This window comes from Melozone crissalis, unplaced genomic scaffold (genome assembly GCF_028551555.1).
Source record: "Melozone crissalis strain CALT ecotype California unplaced genomic scaffold, PUWL_Pcris_2 ptg000029l_1, whole genome shotgun sequence".
NCBI classification, from domain to species: Eukaryota; Metazoa; Chordata; class Aves; order Passeriformes; family Passerellidae; genus Melozone; species Melozone crissalis.
The window spans coordinates 12,322,108-12,337,993 of NW_026535807.1; the positions used below are offsets into that span (position 1 = coordinate 12,322,108).

The 15,886-nt window shown below is 40.9% G+C and overlaps 1 protein-coding gene across 1 annotated transcript in view; it reads left to right on the top strand.

The window, feature by feature from the left end:
• The first annotated feature begins 3,242 nt into the window (after positions 1–3,242).
• The window catches only part of IL17RD (interleukin 17 receptor D), a 40,570-nt gene continuing 27,926 nt past the window's right edge, over positions 3,243–15,886 (top strand). The window contains exon 1 of the mRNA XM_054280830.1: positions 3,243–3,311. The gene's annotated coding sequence lies outside the window, so the exon portion shown is untranslated. The remainder of the gene's footprint in view (positions 3,312–15,886) is intronic.

The following is a 15,886-nucleotide window of genomic DNA, read 5'->3' on the forward strand; positions in this document are numbered from 1 at the left end:
TGTCTGACTTAGCTGAATACTCTGCAAGCCTGATGCACCCTTTCTGCCCCAAAGGGAGCTGTTTGAATGACTTCTTTTGCAGTTAAGGTCAGGCCTCTCTTGGGAGAGAATTCAGTGCTAGAAATATGAACTATGGATGGAGCATAAATCCAAGAATGAATTTTCTCTGAGCAATAGAAAGATTTTGTAGGGAGTTTTTAACCATATTGCTGGAAATTTTTACTCCATGAGTTTCCATGTTTTTATAGGAATTGCTGAGTTCTCACTGTCTCCTCCATCTGGGAACAGCTGCTCAGAAAGGAGAAGGAAAAAAAAACCGCCAGATTTTTAGCTTTAAGCAAGATGGGAGAGTGGCAACCAAAACCAGCTGTAGAATGCAGGATACTGATACCCATGACTTTTGGGTATTATGCATTCTATACTACTCAGAAACAAGAGGCTGTTGTAAAAAGGACAAAGGAACCTACAGACAAGCAGAGTCTCCACAGCCACTTTTGCCCTTCCATGAGCTCACAGCAGTTTGGAGACTCCAGTTAGAAACATTAACTGCAGTCATTTGATTCCTGCCTCTCCACTACTGTTTTCCACCAAAGAATTCAGTGGAAATTATTCTAAATGGATCTGAGGCAATGCAATACTTCAGTGTTCAGCCAGTGCACTCACAGGAGAGGCTGGACATGGTGGCAGCATGGAGGAATTGTCTTTCAGATGTGTCATTTGTTATTAGCTTAGGCTGAAGTGTTGGGAAGGAATTATCAGTGCTGGTTTTGTCTGATGGCATCAGTGCTGCTAGGTTTGAGCTCTCAGTAAATATGACCCATCCTTTTGCTGCTTTCTGGACACTGCCAGTGTAACAGTGGCACGTGTGAGTTCTACAGTTGTTCTGCTAGAAGGCATTGGCACTATTTGTTGTGTGTCTGTTTTTGTTAAAAACATCATAGGCATGTATGCATCAATGCATCAATAGCTCAGATAATGCTCATTTTTTCTTCACTTAAAAATTACAGCTTCTCCAGCAGTCTAGATCTCAGTTAACAGAAAAAGCCAAACAGTTTCCCCATGGTTTAGAAGATTTAATTGCAGATCTATGGCATTTCGTCCAACAGGGAATCCTCACTTGTCAAAGGTGGTTATGGGAAGCAGAGGTATTTACTGACCTGGAAATGAACTGTACATATGTCTTCCTTTCTTTAGCCAGGATGCTGTGGTAGTTTATGTCCTTTGTAATTCATTCAAACATAAAAGGACTAGTTATTTACAGGTTTTATGCAGCCTGACTTGATTAAAAATAAAAATGCTCATATAGTTTTCAAGCCTGTTAGACAACTTCTGAGTAATGCAAGGAGAAAGTACCCAGGCAGAAATGTGTGGTGTACAATGAGAAAATGTACTAAACTTCCATTTTGGCCTGGGCCATCAAAAACATCTCATTATAAAATCAGTGGAATTCCACCTAGAGACTTAATATTACCTTTTTCAGAATTCCAGCCTGCAGGGGAAAGGGAGATCAAAAGTAAGAACCTTTTGATCCCAGAGCAGCAAATAACAATGGCCTAATCTCTAATTTTTGCCAAAAAAATGTTTAATGTAAAAAATATAATTTCTGTTCATGTCACAATGGAGGGCAATAGCCATCCTAAAGTCACAATCCTGTTTTCAAAGGTAACTCTGAGTGCCAGGGCTGTGACCCATCAACTTAAACAAACAGTTTAAGAAAGCTTTATCATATTATTTTCACCACTAGTCACAAAAGATGGAAAACCTATGATAGGTGCAAAACCAATAGTAGTTAAAAATTACCAGCTGGTCATGTTTCCTTTCAACTGATTGCCTTAGTTGGTGGTTTTACATACTATTTTAATCCAAACTCTAGTGTCTTTTATAAAATACTGATGGGTTTGTCTGTTCCATTAGGATGATATTTTTGTCCAAGATCAATCAGAGCAAACAGAATGTACTAAAATCAAGGTTTTCAAAATAACTGGAGTTAAGTGATCTGTAAAAGTGATGTATGACAAGGCCCTGGGCTGTCTCATCTGAAACTGAAGTCAGGGCTACCTTGAGCAGGGGGTTAGGCCTAGTGACCCCTGAGGTCTCTTCCAAGCTGAATTGTCCTGTGCCTTGGAGGAGCCTTGGGCCACTCTGTCTCTTACACGACTTTGAGAAAAAGAGGAGGAAATTGATGTCATTTACCGATATATTAGACCACCTTGCATTTGATATTTATCAGAAATGTGATTTATTTTATTTTAAAGAAAAGTGTTTTCATCAAAGCATGTAATGTCAGAATTAACTCCAGTTGAAAAAGTTGAAATATTTATTGCCACTTATGACTTCCTTTGCATTTTCAACAATTGAAAATTTTATGATAGTATATTCTTCCAGCTTGTCTTCCTTAATTAAAAAGTAATTAAATAGTAGCTTTAGGAGCTGATGGTGTTTAGGCTGGAGGAGGCTTAGAGGTGCCCTTATCACCCTCTACAGCTACCTGAAAGGAGGTTGTAGCCTATGGGGTCTTATCTCCCAGGCAGTAACAGGACACAGCCTTAAACTGTGCCAGGGGAGGGTGAGGTTGGGCATTGGGAGGAATTTCTTCGCAGTAAGGGTGACCGGACTTTGGAATGGACTGCCCAGGGAGATGGAAGAGTCACTGTCCCTTGAAAGTGTTTAAGGAAAGACTGGACATGGCTCTTCAGGATCTCAGAGGTGTTTTCCAACCTAATTGATTCTGTGATGTATGAAATCATGTCAAAGATCTATGACTGATCTTCCTTGGTACCTCTGTTCCTTGCAATGTAGTGAGTGGATCAGGAATGTGGTACCGCAGCACGGAACGAAGATGGGATCGGCCCGGTTCTGGTTTGAAGGCAGGAAGGCAGGAACAGCCCGCCGGTGTCCCGGGGAGCGCGGGGGCTGCCCGGGAAGGGCAGGGTGCAAAGCAAAGCAGCCGGAAGGGGTTCAGCTCCCTCCCATTGTTGCCGTTCGCAAGGACTGGAGCGGGGCGGGGGCGGCGGGGCCGGGGCTCGGGCGAACCCCCCGCCCCCGGGCCGGGCGCGCATGCACACACACACACACACACACACACACACACACACACACAGAGCGTCGGAGCCAGACCCGGACAGACCGACAGACCGGCACGCACCCGGCGGCAGCACCGCCGCCCGCCGGGCTCGCTGCGGACCATGGCACCGGGGCTGCAGCTCGGCTCCGTCCTGCTGGCCCTCGCCGCCTGCCTCGGTGCTGCCCGGCTCGCTGCGGGAGCGGCCGGCGGCAGGAGGGGCCCGGCGGCCGATGCGTGCGCGGGGAGGGTGAGTGGAGCGGAGCGGGGCAGAGCGGAGCTGCCGCTCCCCGCGCAGCGGCCGCGGCGGGCACGGGGCTCTCGCAAGGCGCGGGGGTTCCGCGGGGCTCTGCGGCCGCTCCGGGCGTGCGGGACCGAGGGCTGGAGCACTGCCCTGGGGACACTTCTGCAACAAGTAACGCTGCCCCGGGGCTCTGCAGCTGGAAGTTAATTGCGGCCGGGAGGGAGGGTGGCATTTCCCGGCCAGGGATATTTATGGGTTTCTCGCCCAGAGCAGAGGCGGCTCGCAGCCGGCGAGTGTGAAGAAGTCACTCAACAGGTCCTTTACCAGCTCCCTGCTTCCCCGAGCCGACCTGGATAAAAGCGATCGCTGGGGCTTTGTTATTTTAATGATTCGAGGCCGGCTTGGGGTCTTAGCTCCGGGCCTGATCATTATACAGAGGATGTAGGAAATTTACGGGAGGGGGAAGAGGGGAGGAAGGTGATAAACGTTTTGTTACTGGTCCTTGCCTTTTGTTCCCCCTTTCTGGTGTGTTTTGGTGTCTTTTCTCGATTGCTCTTCATATTCTTTTTATTTTTCATTTTTTTTATATATACTTCTAACAACTTTTGAGTTGTGTGTTTTGGTTCGTTCCTGTCCTTTCTCCTGATGGCTGGTTACAGGTTTAGTTGAAGCGCGGTGATCCGGGAACGCTGGAGGGAACACAACTGACTTTCATTGCTTTTCCTTTTTGTTAGACTGTCACTAAGGATTTTCCTGGGCTCAGATCAGATCCTTTGAGAACGTTGCTGCAACACAGAGTTCAGAAGTTTGTAGGGCATAGTTTAGAAAGGCGAAAGCATCGGGAAATATGTAAAAGGAGAGTGTGAAAAAACAAACTTCAAACCCTGGTAAAGCTTAAGATCTAAACCTTTGTGTTGGATGGAGCAGTTACAGGTTTAGACTCCCCTGTTTGGTCTTTTTAGCAGAATTAGCAATGAAATGTTTTGGCTCGGTCCGTCTATTGTGTTTCACCAGACATGGGCAGGGTACTCAGCAGGCTCATAACACCTCTGTATATTTGTGTCAAGTTTTCCGTTTTCTATTAAGTAAATTTATCACTTTTACAAGTCATAGTACTTGACTCGTAATACACTTGAATTAATGTGTATTGCATAGAAATATGCAAATGCAGTTTGTTCTGGATTTATTTTTTTGCTTACATAATGTCATTGTGTGTGTCAAACAGGAATCTATCACAACGTAATTATTTTAATACAATGATTTTGACTGACTTTTAAATCAGGAAAACTTACATTCTTTCCAATTAGCATAACCCCCCCTTTGTCTTTATTGCTCACAACTAATGTACCATTTTAGCTTTTAAAATATTTGTACTAGTTTCTTGTTCTATTGTATTTTCAGCTTCAAGTTCAGGCTTCCCTAGCCAATTTATGAGATACCTTGTCTGATTGTGTAGTTATAATTTTGTGGTCTGATTTCGCAATACCACCCTTGCACACGATTGCCTCCGTACTGCCGGCAGGGCAGCGTTTATTAGAGTAATGACTGCAGGATGGTACCCATTGTCTCAGTTCTGTGGTATTTATCTTGGGCTGCATGTAAGTTCTGAGTAGACTTGACATGCTATTAAATGACTGATGGCCCCTCTAACACATTGTCTGCTCTGGAGCAGGGCTGCCTTTGAAGTAGTACCCTGTAGGAAGTAAAGAGACTATTTGCTCTATTAAAATTCCTTGGTATTTCCTCTGTTTAACCACAGGCCACTTCCCCTCTGCCACTCTAAACACTGCAGGGACACTGACTGATTGAAAAGACACAAGCCCTAAGTAATTGTATCCTATTCAAATAGTTATTCTTATTGCAGGTTATTTATAAGTAGTGTCTAATTAATGTGTGTTAAGGGCATGAATAAATCTTAACATTTTATATAGAGAAAGTAAAAACGTCTAGTTTGCATTAAATGAAGTGATTGAATTGAGGGCATAAATAATCTAAAAGTGTATAATTTAACTTTTAATGGTTGTTCAAGCAGAAATAAAATGTAGCTAGCTGGGTTTGTATGTGCATTTAGATACATGCACATTGGGTATTCTCCTCTGCTAAAATTGTAAATGTGAGTTGCAGTTCCCTATGGTGAATCTTTTTTTCATCATTTGAGTGTTATTTTTGAGAATCTGTGTTCTATTTTTCTCCATATACACAGAGGTAATATACATACATGCACAAGTAATGCACAAGTTTCTTTCACTGTGCAAAATACAGTTTTAAGTATCCTCAATATTTTGTAGCAGTAAAAAACTGACTTAATGAGAGCATATTACTGGACTATGGTTAAAAGAATTTGATGAGGAACTATTTGTTGGCTTTATTCATAGCTCCTGAAACTGTTAATATCTAATGTTTTCAAAACTAAAAACTAAATCACATTCTAGATGTGACTTTTTGTTTGTTTTACAATTTCCATCACAAAATCTATTTATAGCCTGTATTATGCATCTTCTCTGGTAATACACTGGCATTTGTCTTGCAAACTCTACATGTGTGTAGCAGGAAAGCAATTAATACCAGGACAAGTAGCATTACTATGGCTAAGAATTATCAGATTTCAGTGGGTTCAGGACTGTAGAATTTGGATTGACTTTGCTTGGTGTAGGATTCCTTTCATTGATGTTTAATAGAAATTTTGATGCATTACATCATCTAATATTATTTCACATTAGGGTACACATTTGCTTAAAGTAGAATAGTATTGCAAAGTAGTTTTCCATATGGATGATCTTAGGACCTCATATGCATACCTTTATCCAGAATAGAAGTAGTTCAGAGAAGGGCCTGTTTTAATCTAGAATCTGTGTGTCCATATGGAGAGCTATTCTGGAAAAGTAGACCCTGAATTTTTCTCATGCTGTAAACAAGCCACGAGGTGCACAGAGAAGACAGATGTGTGATCTGAGGATGATTTGAATTTATTTCAGATTTCATTTATTCAGTGTTAAACACATGAGCAACTTCACTCTCAAGTTGTTTTGTAGATTCTAATGGGAATACACATGAGTAAATTTTTTCATGTTTAATTCCTCTGAAGTTCCTGGCATTAAATCGTGTTCAGCACAAAGCTTATATTTAATGTGACTGTATGATGAGGAGGAATAAATAATCCAGCATTTTACCAGCCCTCCCCTCCTCGTTAGCAGAGAGTTGTACCTTCCTTTGCTCTGCTAAGCAAAGCTGCTCAGGCTGGAGGGCTCTGTTCCCAGGCATTCTCCCTGAAACTCCCTGTGTCCCCTTCTGTGCCCTTTATGGAAGGAACTTTGTATTTCCTTTTCACTTCAGAGGAGAGACACTGAAGATTTCCTACTGTTCCACTATTGGGAGCTCTGCCTGCCTCATTATTCTTTAGGCTCATGCTGCTGTGTCCCTACATTTATCTCCTCAAGCATACCAAAGCAGACTTCTACTTCTCCACAGTTAGGAATCTACCAGGCACAGAGGTAGGTCATCCAGAAATACTTTTCCTAGCTGAGGACATGTTTTGGGAACTTTATTTTGGAGGAAAAATACCCTGTAAAATGGTTAGAAATTACCAAACTTCAAATTTCTCCCTTCTATTTCATGTTATTTCCCAACAGTTAAAAAACCCCAGATTTTCTCGTGCAGAGTATTTAAAAATTTTAAAAGTTATTAGGCAGAAGACAGCCCTAAGATGGAGCATGGTCAAGGTGTTAATGTATGCCATCAGGGTGTTCTTTAATCTAAAGACAGTTCCAGAGCTGCTTTAAAGCTCTGCAGAGCAGATGGCAGCAGTTCCCTATGTGCCATTTTTTGGGAATTTATAGAATCAATGGATTTCTCTCCCTGGCATCCAGAACAATGTGATAGCATTTCAGAATTGATGAGATGTGTCACTTAAAGCTTCCTGTGTGCTGTGATTAGATGCAATGCAACATGTTGAGTTCAAGGCTTTGCAGGCATGGTCAGTCATGCAGGTAGGCATCTGTATCACTTTTGTTTGGTTAGAGTTTGGCTTCAGGGTCCTTCCAGGGTTTGTTTTGGGGTTTTCTTTTGAATTTCATTAATTGAAAAATGTAGCAGAGAATGAGACCCCGTTCCTACTCTAGTGTCAAAAAGTGTTGATGACAATCTGCCTATTTAAATGATTTTAAAAATGCACAAAGTAGCATAAATGTGTTCATATTTAAAGTCACAGATGACTGTTTCCTCAGAAACTGTGAGGCTTTACAGTTTAATGCTGTGTTTTCAGAATGAGCATCCAAATACATGACCTAGGGGAAAAAATATGGAAACATATGTTTATGTAATTGAAACTAACTCTCAGTATTAACAATGAAATTGTCTATTTCCAACAAAATTGTCTATTTCCTTATGTGTTTGCATGGAACTAGGCAATCTGAATATGGTGATAATGCATCAGCTGTTGACTTAACAGGGTTTCTGCAGTTGGAGTCACTTGGAACTGTTACAGATTTGATTGATTTGCTCTCCAGAATGCGTCCCTTACTTTAGATGCTGAACTCCACTCCCTGCCTTACTTCCCTCAAAATCTGCTTTTCCCTAAGTACAAGTATGAAAACTGCTGGAGCAGACTTGTTAATTTAAACTCTTGAGACATTTATTTAAGAACAAGTTCTGCTTTAACAGATTAATTCTTTATAGTCCACGGCTGAAAGGATGTTAAGCTGTCGTGGTTAGCTGATGCTAGCTTTTCTTAGTTAATTACTTGGTAATGTTAATATAACATGGATGTTACTTACTTGAAACTGCAACATTTAAAGGGTGTTTAATAAGGACCGGCTGTCCGGCAGATCAGCCTAAAGATGATGAAACAAAGCTTTGATGTGAGCGTGCCTGCTTAATTATGCTCAAAGGCTGAATTCTACCCATAAATTTAGCATGTGTTTTTAGAAGCAAAGAAGAGGAGTGCGAAGTATTCCTGCAGAACTGTTAAACTTGAATGCCATTTTTAGTTTTTAAAAACAAATTTTTTTTCGAGTATATTGCTTTGATTTTATATTTACTGCTATCAGTACAATGAATTGGATCTGAAATACATTTTTCTAAAAGTTTAAGTTAGTGCTGATGTTCTATAGCAGTTTTTATATTTAAAAATTAATATTATGCATTAATACACCAAACCTAGGAAAAACCACATAAAAGTAGTATGAGTTAGACGAATGCTTATTTTTATATCCTTATCTCTATATGAATTATAAAAAAGGATTGAATGGAAGTTTAAGTTACAGTAACCTAAAAGAATGTTAGGTCAATACATCCGAAGTACTTTAGGTTTTAGGTTATGGTAATGTGAGACTTTATTTGAGGGTCAAAATTTAAGTGCAGACTTGAAAAAGGATTTTATCTTCTCATGCCTTATAGTATTTTATAATTGTTTCACTGTCCTCCCCAGCTCTCCTCAAAAGGAGTGGCACATCCTGACACCCAATATTTCTATGGAATTTTCTCATAAAAACTTTGACCAGATATATACTTAGTACAGTAGTGAATACAGGCATATGCCAGTAATGGATAGGTTCATTGCAATATCCATACAACAGAAACACAGGTATTATCACTCTGGCTAGCCAAAATTCTGCCAGCAAAACCAGGGTATAAATGTTATTTTAACATGCTTCAACTTGTTTTTCTTAGTAAATTGTTCTTTCAGTGTCATGTCCAAGACACCATTTATGGATTTTAAAGGTACGTTGTTCTTCTGTCACCTCTCATCTCTGCATGGTGGATTCCAGGAGTGTGAGGAAACTCAAATGTGCAGGTTGGGATTTGTTCTCCCAAAGTTTGATTTGATTATTAAAAATAATTAAAGCTTGGATTAGAGTTTTATCAGGCATCAGCACATGTTCCAGGAGATGCTGTATTCTCTGAAATTCTCTCACTTGAAGGCTATTACAATATTATGTCACTATTGGCTTTGAAGAATTATTCCAGACATTCTATTTTTATTATTTCCCTTTGGGCTGTTATTCAAGCAAGACAGTAAATCTGCTTTTGGGGTGCATCAATCATACTCCAATGAGCCCCAATAAATGTGAGAGGTAGCTTTGTGCTAGGGGACTCCGTACTGCATCAGGTATCGTACCTGAAAGCACAAACTCTGGCATGTGTGTTCTGGTTGATGGAGGAGAAGCAGAACCGTGTGTCCGTGACCGGTGTGGGTCAGATCTGTTCCTCGGGGTGCTGTGTCCGCGCTCGGCGGTGCCTGCGGGGCGCTGCCCTGCGCTGCCTGAGGCGGAGAATGCTGGCGGCGCGGAATGGGAGATCCAGCGCACCGGGCGTCTGTCCGTCCCTGCTGTCCGCAGGTCTGTCCGTCCCTGGTGCCCGGGGGTATGTCCCTCCCTGCTGCCCCTTCCCGTGGGTCTGTCCGTCTCTCCTGCCCGTGGGTCTGTCTGTCCCTCCTGCCCGGGGGTCTGTCTGTCCCTCCTGCGGCCCCTGCCCGCGCACACCGGGGCCCAGCCGGCTCTTGGAGGGCCCAGCCGGCCCTTGCCGCTGGATCCTGCCCTTGTGTTCCCTGCACCCTCTGTGTTCTGAGCATCCCACCGAAGGCTGTAGCTCCCCGTGTGCTGCTCCCTGGCTCGCAGGAACAATGAGGGGCTGTTCAGGAGCGTGTGGAGTTCAAAGGGCTCCATCAGTGTGTGTGAGGGCCGTGAGCTGCTGTGAACATTACAACAACTGGACAGCATCAATCAGCTCTGGGGCTGCTGCCTGGAGGCAGTGACAGGCCTGCAGATCTGCTTGGAGCTGCACATTCAGGGCTTTGAGTTTCCAAATGATTGATTTGGAATGATCTAGCCATATGATCCTTTATCTCACAAAACTGTGTGTAATACCCATTCCTATACCCCCTGCTATATGGCCCTGCTGGATTTTCCTCATGGTTGGTGGGCAGACTTGGATTTTAATTTCTGACCTTGCCTATGTTCTTCACTCTTGTATCAGTGGGAGTGACTAGGTATTTCTGATCTTACTTCTGACTACATTCAAATCCAACCAAGCAATCAATGACTTCCCTGACTTTTTTTTTGTATACGGCTGTGGGAAAATTCCTGGTTGGCTGGCTATGAATTAATGAAAATCCTTAGAATGCTTCACTAATTATAGCTCCTGTGGCTTTAAAAATGCTATTCCCTTTTTTAATTTGAGAGAGGTCACAGAGGTTTACAGAAACTAAGAAAAGAAAACCTAACATCTGGTTGTGCTCTGTAGATGACTGCTTTTGTGTGAAGAAAAGTTATGGCGTCGCCTCAGCATCAAACACATTCAAGGTGATCCTTTCTAAGAACTCTTTGCAAGAGCCCCCTTTGCTCAAACTGTGTTTTCTAATTAAATTTGCTTTGTATTTTCAAATGGAGGATTTCAGTTCTCCGAACTAAATCCCAAACTCATTTTGATGCTTAAAGTTCACTCTATCTTTATAAAATTTATCTTTCTGAGTTTTGTAGTTATAGCATAATATTTCCATATGTTTCCTAATATTTTCCTTTAAAAGTTATGGAATTCCAAGATGAGGAGGCTGCTGGGTTGAATTCTTGTATTTATGAAAGAAAACTTGTTCTATGTTTGCTTATCTATACTGAAGTTTCAGCTATTTGTATGTAAAATACTGAAGAATAATCTGATTTGTAAAAGTCCCCTTTTTGAAACCTTAATTTTGCCGGCTAAAAGAGAATTTTTTTTCCAAATAATGCGGGTTAAAATTATATGTGAAGCTAGTGTAGCTCATAGAAAGCATAATATGGAAATGTTTAGATCCAAAAAGTTAATTTTCTAAATTGTTCAAATTATAAGTTACCAGCAGCTCAGTTAAACATGTGTAATTCCAGGTGTGACTGTCTGGAATCAGAAAGCATCAAAAAACCACAACTTTAGAAACAACAGTCACACGATGTTTTTACGTTAGACAGTGATTTAAGCAAACTCCAAGCAGGCCTCTGTCATCTGCTTGTGGGAACAGCACCCCAGTCTGTTTTCCTTTCAAACATGGAAAACTAAGGGATTTCTTTCTGGTTTTATTTGGCTGTTTTGTTTAAAGAGCTAAACCCTACCCATTAAAATCAGTGGCAACACTTTGACTTTTGTTTTGATGGGGTTTTCTTCCATACTTGAAGTGGCTTGATGCTGTGGGCTTGGCTGGCACTGAGCTGCTGGGGCTGGCTCCATGCAGGAGCTGGGTGGTGCCAGCCTCTCCTCAGGTGGCCCTGGGGGTGCCCCTGCCTGGTGACAGAGGTCACAAGCTCACAGTGCACATCACTTCCCAGTGGGAGGGTTTGGGTGGTGTCCTCAGCAGGGGCAGAGCTGCACAAAGCCACCCTAAAGCGCAGCCAGGGAGCTGAACAGCAGGACTGGGGGGCACAGCTGGCCCACAGCTGGGCAGTGGCTGCTGCTTAGGCTTTGTTCATATTTGCTGTCTTCAGTCTCATTGGTGTATCCTGGAACAGCCCATGTACTGTGTTCTTGTGAAGTGGGGAGTGCGCTGTGAAGTTGGAAATTTGTTTATCCCGCAGGAAAAACTTCCTTGATTCCAACCTTAATGATTCTGTGGTTTTTCCCCCCTCCAATGTACCAGAGTAACTTTGGTTACAGCTGCCCATCCAGTGGAGAATCAAAGGTACCAGAGTAACTTTGGTTACAGCTGCCCTGCCAGTGAAGAATTCCACTCTTTCCTCTGTCTGAGCTGTTGAGGTGCCAGTCTGTATCTTGTCTCTCAGCCCTTGTAAAGCCTGCCTGCACTGCTTCCTCTTCCTCCAGCTTTATGGGAATCAGTTTTACCTTCCTGTCTAGGCTTGTCCCCAGTTGTAGGCAGTGGTAACAAAACGAGGATGGAAGTTGAAGCTGGCAAATTGTGCAATTTTTACTGAGCATAAAGGGTGCTCTGTCTGGATGAGCTTTAAATACGGTGTGGGAAGGAATCACAAACCTTTTTGGCAAAGTTTTCAAGCTTGTGCTGGGCTTGGCCTTGAAGTTTGAGAGATCCAGGGTGTAAATGGGTGATTTAAGCTTCACCATATAAGTGTGAGCAGACCCTGAAAAGCTTGGAGTGGGATTCTGAAAAAGAATGGAGTTTCCTAACTCCTGTAAACCTCAATGAAGTTTGTCTCTTTTGTGGCTCAGGGGTGTAGGTATGTTTTTATATTGACTCAGCAATGAAGCTGCTTTGTGAAATTCTCACTCCCATCTGTTTCCTCCCACTTTGGTGTTGGTGTTTGCCTTCCCTCCCCACCTGCTTTAATGCACCTATTTGTGAGCTGCAATGTAAATCACATTTTTAAAGCAGCTTGAATTGAAAGCATCCCTACTTTTTTTGTTTTGTTTTGTTTGTTTTTTTCCCCTTTTTACAACTGGAGTAATTCCAATGGCATGGATAAAATGAGGTCCCCATGCATTTATGATAAGTATATGTTCAGAATTGGTGAAGTACAGCGTGGAGGCAGAGGCACTGGACAGGGGAGCCAGGAAATCCCCAGGCTATTTTTGTGATTAGGCCCAGTGTTCCATGTAGCTATTCAGATGTTTTTAACATTCCCACCCTTAAGCTGTGTTAATTTAGATGATACTCTTTTAAAGGTATCTCATCAAAAGAGTTTGAGGTTAGTATAATGAGCATATAAATTATTCAACATCTTTCATAGGAGTGTTTTTAACAGTGAGTTTTTCACAAGCAAGAAGATGATAATGTTTCAGAAATCACTTCAGCATCTGTTGAAATGCAGCCAGCTCCGTGGTGGAATACAGAGCTCAGGGTAAGGCTATCCAGCCCTTCCTGCCAGGAAATGAAGAGCAGGGTATTCATTTGTAACCCAAGGGAGGCACTTCACCAGCCAGCCCACAGTTTGTGAATGGAATTTGGTCAGCTCACCACGAAAATTACAGAACAACCCAGAGGGTCTCACTAACTCTCTTTTTCTTACCTTGCTCTAAAGACAGCATCTCATATAAATGCAGTGTCTATGAGCAAATTTGTGTAGGGAGTGCAGGTGAGGATTATTCCCCATTATAAGGAGCTTTCGTTTTGTTTCCTCTGTCAAAATTTTAGCTGAGGTCTTCTGGTACTGCTTCACAAATTATACTTTAGTTATGAAAGAATATCTAGGGATTTGCTTTTTCTGTTGTTTACTACAAAAAGTTGAGCTAAGATACTTCTCAAAGAACTAGTAAAATGATCTGCAGCATAGTTACAACTTTATTGTTTAATTCTCTGTTTTGAACAAATTATGTTGGTGGTGTTTAATAATTAGCTTAGTTTACCTTCTGACAGGAGGAATAGGTTAAGTACAAAAAGAGTTAAAATAAGAAATAAAAAGAAAAAACAAACACCTAACTCAGCCAGACCCTTAACAGGTGAAAAGTTATTTTTCCATGCTTCTTCAGAACATCAAAGGAAACAAAACCTTTATCTTTTATTCATTAGCTAGGATTAATGCAAGTTGGGCTAGCTTAGGTTTCTCCTTATAGTTGGATTTGTAAGAGTAATTCAGTAATCATGCCATTCACTTTTGGGGTTCTTTTTCATTAAGGACCACTGGCCGTGAAATGTCATGCAGAGGTTGGAAAATGGGACATGGAGCTCACTAAAGAATGAGCTGCAACGACAGAAGTTTCTTTTTATTACCTTCTGGCAGTAAATGTAGGAATCAAAGCCCCAAATAAGTGATAGAATAACATCCAATATTGTCTAACAATGCTGGTAGCTGTGGATGATGATTGCTCAATGTAACCACATTGCATTTGGTTTACATCTTTTATTTATTGTTTATTAAATTCATTCAACCATTGAAGCTCCAGTAGTTTATCTGTGTGCTTGTCTGTGGCAACCTGACTTGGATTTCTAGGTGTGATTCCTCCCTCTCCTCCTACTGTGGTTTTACTGCAACAACCAAAATATTTGTTTCCATGTATATATCTTACAATTATATCCAAGTATTACAATTATATCCAAGTATTCCCGTTAAAAGCTGTGATTTCTACTGGAAGTGAAGCTTGATGATCTTTGGATCTACTTCTGAATTTACTACAATAATGTGATTGTATTTTGTATCTTCCTGTTCAGTGTTTTAGGATTAGCTGCATGTATGTTCAGTTTAATGCTGATAGAAAGGAGTCAAGTGAAAGTTTGTGAGAAACACAGGTTTAATTTAACTTTTTAATCTGTGTATTTAAATGCTGTCTTAAAACTTCCATTGCATTCTGGCTTCTTTAATAAGATGAATGCCAGAAGACAACTTGTTCATTGTCATTCTGTAAGGAGACTTCATTTCTTAGAAGTGACTACTTCCTGCAGAAAAAATCAGATGGTGTGCATGGATCTTTAAAAATATAAGGTTAAACAATTAGTATAAATGGTTTCCCAAGCATTTTTAAATTGAGATGAAATTTTGTCATAATTTGATCAAAGTCACATAACCTGTGGCTCTGTTTTTGTTACACATGCTGACGGTCTGTGGATAACGTTACATTTTTTCAGCATGAAACTGAACACTTCAAATCCCTAAAGCAGGCTCAAATTTATGGTTAATAAAAGAATATATTGTACTGGATGTCATCTGTTATATCACTCTAGGAACAGAAACTGGCAGTGAGTGCACAGGAAATATTTCCATTTCAAATCACTTCAGTCTATGGTCTAGGGTGAAAGTGTCTGATTTCAGGAAAATCACTGTGAATATCCATGTAATAGAAATATTTCAGAAGAGTATAAGCTTTTTCAAATATGTTTTTTTGCTTTATAGTATTTTATGAGCAGATACTACTTATTAATATCACATATTTTCTTTCTTTCAGTCTTGATCCCTTAACCTTTTCAAGGAATAGCAGAAATGTGTATTGGGGTACCTCTGTGTGCCAAGTAAGCAGCAATTTGATGAGTTGCTGTGCAGTGGCCAAACTGCTTCAAAGTCTCAGAGCTTTGTGTTTGTAATTGGTTGGGTTTTTAGAGTGTGAATTCCTGTGTGTTGGTTGGGTTCTTCCAGCGCAGTGCATTTCTTCAGGTTGTCTCCTCTTCAAATGTAGTTTAAAGTGTGAGATCCATGGACTGTAACTTTATTAATGGAAACTTCAAGCAGTAGAAATTTTGGTATGTTTTTCATGTGTTAAGTAGCACTTCAACAGCTCTATGTTTTGAAGTATTTAAAGTATTGCAATTAACTACATTTTAAATGTCCAGGGAACATGAACAAAAAAAAAACAGAAAAAAAAGATGAAAATTTTTATCTTTATCATGTGTTAACATCCTGAAATACTCAGCCCTACATCAAGTAAGTTATTCAGGTGTGTAGAATTTTTTTTCAACTTTGCAGGAACACAAAATAAGAAACAAGCCTTAATAGGGTGAAAATTTATTACTTAATTTGGACAGTTTGGAACAGTTTTTTTTTTTATCTGAGGTGTAGGTTAAAAAATAATTAATTAAATCTGTATGTAAAAACAAAGCACTTGTACCTTTTGAAGACAAAAAAGTACAATCTAAGGATTCATTGTGTAAGCTGTTAGTTACTGTGGGTCTCATGGAGGGACATGAACTGAAACCTGCCTCTGGTGGGCTGTGCTTACTT